This window comes from Cicer arietinum, chromosome 3 (assembly GCF_000331145.2).
Source record: "Cicer arietinum cultivar CDC Frontier isolate Library 1 chromosome 3, Cicar.CDCFrontier_v2.0, whole genome shotgun sequence".
In the NCBI taxonomy this organism is placed as follows: Eukaryota; Viridiplantae; Streptophyta; class Magnoliopsida; order Fabales; family Fabaceae; genus Cicer; species Cicer arietinum.
The window spans coordinates 55,460,606-55,467,672 of record NC_021162.2 but is presented as its reverse complement, the minus strand read 5'-3'; the positions used below and the strand labels follow the sequence as shown (position 1 = coordinate 55,467,672).

Sequence of the window (7,067 nt, the reverse complement as noted above, 5' to 3'; positions counted from 1 at the left end):
AGGATCTAACTTAAAAAGATGATTTGTTGAACTGAATTTATGATGTTTAAGTTAGTTAAGCTGAATCGACTTAAGAGGACGAAGCTTTGTTAAGTCGGTTTATGAAACGAGTTAAAAAACATGTTTTTTAAGTCGTTTGCGGTTAACTCGGACACATAACCCACTTAAAATGTACATTTTAACTGACTTAAAATTTAAAAGATAAAATTCTACCATGAACTCAAAAAATCCTTTACCAAGAGAAACCATTTTCCAAAGACCAATAGCTTTCCAAAGTTTCTAGAGATATCGCGTATGACTTCGATTTTAATTAGAACATCCCCTTAGACAGAATGACCCGACCATGTAGGAAATTTGTGCATGATGCAGAATGAGTGAAATCTGCATTTTCTAAAATGAAAACCACGAGAAGTTTACCCTCTATACAAGGTTTGCGAAATGCTTTGAGAAGAAAATCAAAAGAGTTATGATGAGCTTGACATTGAGATCATTAGCATGATTGCATCGACATTGAGATCACATCGGAGTGGATGAAGTTGAATATATGATTGCATCAACATTGAGATCACATCGGATGGGACATATGGGAAGATGGCGTCTGAATCCACTAGACCCATGAAATCAAACAAATGATGGCGGACCCTATCTATATATTTTACAAATAATATTTTTATATAAAGATCTATTCTAATGTCAAGTGATCAATTTCATTAGCTGAATAGACAAACATGATACATCAATGTACGTTAGAGACACTTATTAATTATTGTAATGAAGGGTTTCTTGCACTAAGATAACTCCTAAAAACTTTTTAATTGAATTAAACATAACATTAAGTTTTTATTATATAAGGTGATCAAACAATTGTCTACTTGTCACATAAAAAGGTAGAACACAATGGCTAAAACTCTCAAGGTTGTTTAAACTGTGATTCTTTTAGTGTTTCTATTTCTTCTTTTAATCGCCGCTAGTGGTAAGTTCATTATCATATTTTAATGTTATACATAACCTTCCATCATTTTTAAATAACATTTCTTTATTTTATATTTTATATTACAACAAAAATGAGTTGTAAGACACGCGTTGATTGTAAAAAATATCGGTGTCCCCGTTCTAAAGTCAAGGATTGCGTTAAGGGTTACTGTAGATGTGTTAGGTAACACTTAAGTTAAAACTCATTTATATGTTATGTTAAAGTCTTTAATTTTCTTTACTCATCGTAATGTTGTTTTTCTTATATATGATTTCTCTCATAATTTTTTATATATTTCTTTCGAACTTTCAATTTCCTTAATAGCTTTAGAATCATATAAAAAATTTATTAAGACTTAGGTGTTTGATATATCATCTAAAAAATTAGAAGTTAAGTTTAGACTTCATGGGAGGAGAGTGATTTATTGAGTTTTACACTTTGGGGTGTTGTCCATAGGATGTCTTCGTACAACTGTATACTATATTGACCGATTACTTGATATTATCGTCTTTGTGAGATTGCACACAATACATATAATCTAGAGGGGTGTTGCAATTTGCATATGACATAAAGCATAACCTTTCCGTACACGTTTTCCTACATTAGTTTGGCACCACATGAATTTCAAGGAGTGCATTTTGAGGATTGAAAGATCATCCATTTATATCATGTAATATTATATTGTCGTGATTTTTGTGATCATGCTAAATATGTTTCATGAATGCATGGTGATCTATTTTTAACTTATTCATTCATTTAACATGATGTAAGATCTACTTACGTCTTTTGTGTCTCCTCTTATTATATATTTATAGGAAGAATTAAGTGAGGACAAGAAATCAATGGAGCTTGTGGAATAGAGGTCTATACTTAACTTAATTATATTTTGAGTTTTTTTTTAATATTGTTGATTTTGTTGTATGGGTAGAGATACGTTAACTTCAAATGCAACTCTAAATTTAATTACTAGATTTAAAGTTCTTTGAATTCCTCAAGATTTATTGTTATTATTTGTTTTATATTATAACTCTCAAACTTCCGAGTTATAACGTTATAATTTGTTTTATTTTATAACTTTCACGTTATAACATGACATGTTATTATTATTTTTTATTCGTAAAAAAGATATGTTTTGGTAACGTGAAAACAAGTATGGTTTCCTTTTTATTTTGAATTAGTATCTTCATATTTAATTATTAGTTTTTATTTATTATCGTATTTACAAATATTAAACAAAAGTAGATTGTAAGTGTAAGGTCAATTATATAGGTTGACATTTTTAAATTTTTAATTAGACTTTTCATTTTCTAATTTATGCTGTTAATCTATATAAATTATTTCAAATATTTCTTCTTATATTTTCATATTTTTTATAATAATTTTGAATTTTCTTTCCTTCGTGTCTCCATTCTTCTTACTCACTTTCATCATTTATAATATATATATTTATATTTTGTTATGTAATTATATTATTGTCATGAATTATAGATCATTTGTTGATGACTTGAAGCATTAAGCAGTTGTGGTTAAGTTACTTCCAAGAAACATTATACAATGGAAACTAAGAAGCATTATACAATGGAAAAAATAAGAGATACATATATGTGTCAAAATAATTAAATATAAATACACTTTTAACTCTTTAAAGATTTCAGTTGTTTGATTTTTGAACGTTTTTTGTGCTTTTATTTTTATCAGGTTTTTCAATTTTATTAGTTGTTTAATTTTTTTATTCCTAACTCGTGTTTAACTGTTTAGTAAGTTAAGTTGTAAATTAATTATATGAATTAATTAAAAAAAATCAAAAAACTAAACTGGACTAACTAATTTAGATCTTTTACAAAGAAGCAACGTATTTCTTCTCTCACATGTGCAGAAAAATGGCTAAATAAACAACACAATTCCAAGATCAATAATAATTGACAGAAAATTAAATCTGAGACGAACACAATTTTTAACGTAGAAAACTTCCCTCCAATTGAGAGAATAAAAACCACGAGACCTAGCCCAATAAAAGCTTCCACCATAATAATTAATGGATACACCAGAGTCTTCTTACTAACAATAGGGACATCAATCAACAATAACCATCTTATAATAACCTTCCACTGAAGTGGGTTTGTCAAAGTAACTCTCAGAGAAGAAAAAACTACTCAGACAGTATATTAAATAATAAATTCAATGGTAGGAATAACATACTAAATTTATAGATTAAATAGAGCAAGTTTGCTACACACCTGTTACCACCACCGGAACCAAAATATTTCTTTTTCTTCTCTGGTGACAATGAGTAGTTGGTGAAGTAAGTGATTCAATGATTGATATTATATCAGATTGATCATGTATACAAAATAACAATCATTTATTTGATGATCAATAGTTAACATTACTCACTTTACTCTCTCAAGTAAATTACTCATTTATTTGATGATCAATAGTTAACATTTTCACTCATACTCTCTTTTTGCAACTCCATTATGCAGTTTCCCCCCTCTGCCGTCAGCGCCACTGCTCCTCGTGTCTCTCTATGCTTCTCCATCTCATTTCACATTTGCAGCGGCCCACTACCAACGCCATCTCTTGGTCTTGGTACTCATACTATCTCAATCCCATACTATCTCAATCCGCTTCTTAGATTTTTCAAGTTCTTACTCTTTTCCTCTTCTACTATTTGTTAATTTTGAATTATTTTTAGTTTAAAATTGTGAAGTAGTAGTAGCGTGTGAATTGTATTTATGACTTTGTTAATTGTGAACGATTTTAGTGTGAGAATTAAAATTGTAAACTTTAGCGTGTAAATTATGATGATTAGTGTAGTATGGGTTTGAGATTGTGAATTTGTGAATTGGTTTACTTTGTGAATGTGAATTGTAACCTTGTAAACTGTGAACTCTTTGTCTGAATGCTTTGTGTAACTAATTTGTGTATTTTGTTAGGAGTGATACGATGTTTAAACATAAGAAAACTCATGCATTTTTCAAAAAGAAAGTTTCTGACAAATGAAAATTTTAAAGCGGATACATTTTATTTTATTGAGTTATGTAAATTGTGTGAAACTCTAAAAACTTATGTGAATTATGAAAATAGGAAAACTTGTGTGAATTGAAGCTCTAACTTTTTCAATTTGTCGACTATGTATGTATTGTGTGAAGCTCTAAAAAAACCATATTATTTTTATAAATTTTAATTATAATATTTTAATTAATATTTGTCGCTCTTTTAATATTTTATGCAAGATTCGCTACTGAAAATAAGAGAGAGAAAAATAGAAAAATGAAGAAAATATCAATTTGGACAGTGAAATGGAGAAAACGAAAATAGTCTGCAAATGGACAAATAAATTGTTTCACGAGAAATGTCACTTAGTTTTAGTTGGGTGTGGGAATTAAGAAGACGAAGAGTTTGGGCATGTTTAGACTGGATTATAGTGCAATTAGGCGGCAATTTTTTTTGGGAAAATTAGTTTCCTTTAATAAATAAAGGATTTTCTGCTTATCATAACGTTGTTTCTGTTATATATAATTTGTCTCATACTTTCGTATATTTTTTTCGAACATACAATTTCTTTATTAGCTTTTAAAACGTGTTAAGTTTTGTTATGAAAGTATTTGTTAACCTTTTCTTATATATATATATATATATATATATATATGTGTGTGTGTATGTGTTTTAAAGATAAATATATATCACTTAGAATTTACTGAGTTTACACTTTAGGGTGTTATCTTGAAAATATTTTCGTATAACTATATTGACGAATTACATGATAGTATCGTCTCAATGAGAGTGGACACTATATTAATACATATAATTTAGTAATTTAGAGGAGTATTGTACTTTGCATATGACATGGAACATAACCTACCAATCCAACTTTTCCTAATTATTTTAACCTCATCACATGAATTTCAAGTAGTATATGTTTTAGCATTAAAAGTTTGTCCATTTATTCGTGTTATACTATATTACCGCAATTGTTGTGATCATGCTATATATGGTTCAAGGATACATGTTAATATATTTATGACTTATTCATTTTACAGTACTCACATTTTCTTTTCTTTGTGCCTCCTCTTATAAAGTATTTGTATGTAGTCATCACAAGCAATCAATGGAGATTTTCTTGTGAAAGTGGAAGACTAAAGGCTTGTGCCTAACTATATTTTATGAGTTTTTTATTACTAAAAAAAACTGGTTTTAGCTTCCATATTTAGTATTTTCCCCTGACACTGACGCTAGTTAGCATCAGTCCAACACACGCTAGTGCACTAAACATTTTATTTATTTTTCCAGCCTCCCGCATCGACTCAAACTGTAACACTTATACTCTAAGGACGACCATTCACTAGGCGAAGTTTGATTTTGTAGTTATGTTTACTTTTTTGTAGTCTTTTAACAATAAATATGTATTTTGTATGACTTTGTTAATTGATAATTTCATACTATGTTATTATTTGGTACTTTCAGACAAACATTATGGTGTATTTGTTATGTTTTTAATGCAATATGATTTTTTTTTTTGTGAAAAATTGAAGTGTTGTTATTGATTTTAATAATTCTTAAATATTAACTATTTAATAGGTGAAAAAGTTAATTTGCTCATGCAAAAAAAACAAACGGAGTTGTAGTATAGCGTTGGTCAGAGAGACGCCTCATGTTTTGTTGGTAATCACAATTTTGACTTTAGCATTGGACAAACTAATATATTTATAGAGTTGACTTTCATTTATTGTATATTTCTTTTAATTGACTTTAGTGTTAGTCTTTTCAACACTACATGTTTCGTTTACATAACATTGTCTTTAGCGCCAATAAGCCGACGTTGTTGATTCTTCTCAGATGACGTGTCAGTTGATTAATACCAGAGTCAAATGTGTTATTTTCAACATTTGAGTCAGCTTTATATCTATTTGGACGATGCTAAGTGTAAATAAAATTAAATTAAAGACCATTAAAGAAAACCAAAATATAAATTTAATGAGTCAAACAATAGTATAGAAATTACCATTCAAATATTCATGATTCGTCGTCGAAAACTATTAAATATGCTATAAAAAGTTAATGAATGCACCATACCAATTCACAAACTATTGGAAACATGAAGTTAAAATCTTGAAATAATCAAACCTTAACGAAGTCCTCTAATATTTTGTAACACAATATATATGTTTGTCCCATTAAGCAATTTGAATATTTTATTAACCTCTTTCTTTTTAAATATATATCTCATTAATTTCTAAAATATTCGACATTAATTAACCACTAAAACACCAGTACTCTAAAGTAGTTAATGTGTTACATTTTAGTGGTTAATGAGATAAATGTTAAAGAAACGGTTAATAATTTATATTTTAGTGGTTAATGAATCATTCATGGTGGTTAATAATATAAATTTGTATATTAGTCCCAAAAATATTTTTCAATAACAAAAAATAGAAAAAAAATAGAAAATTATGTTTTCAATTATTTTTTTAAATATTGTTCACCATATAAATGAGGTGAATAGTATATATAATGTCAAATATCGTGTCAAATATGTGTATTTAAATAACATTTTTCAATATTATAAATATGCATGCAAAATTTATCAATAAGTTTGAATGATAAACAAGAATTGACCCGATAACAATTAAACATGAGTTAATAAAATTCTACGGTAGCAACAAATTAAATCAGGCGCTAAATATATAAGAAAGCGCTAAAATTAAAGGTTACGGGAAAAAATACATTTAAAGTAATTAGATATTATAGGAAATTATCTTTTATTTTTATGCCTTAAAACGTATACATTGTGAATGGTAAGAAAAGGTAATTGGATTGTGACGATTCATAATGCATATAAGGCACCTAATTTTGCACCAAATTTTCATACCATGAGCTGATTTTCCAAATAGGTTATATTTATCAACCTAGTACTCGAGATGTATTCATCAGGGTTAGGTCATCAGGGTTCCGGAAATCTTAGGTGTATGAGTCATTTCCTTTAAATAGTCCTCATCATTCCCTTTATCATTTAACAATTGTCCTGCAGATTTTAACAATTGTTTTTTGCAAAAATACAAATTCCGCAGATAATTATTTCTTAAAGATTTTA

The 7,067-nt window shown here is 28.0% G+C and overlaps 1 long non-coding RNA gene across 1 annotated transcript; it reads left to right on the top strand.

Annotated features, from left to right (window-relative positions):
- Positions 1-887: 887 nt before the first annotated feature.
- Positions 888-4,522, top strand: LOC113784665 (uncharacterized). The gene is made up of 3 exons (XR_003470771.2): positions 888-973; positions 1,789-1,835; positions 3,457-4,522. It is a non-coding gene; the product is annotated as an uncharacterized lncRNA (long non-coding RNA).
- Positions 4,523-7,067: the final 2,545 nt, after the last annotated feature.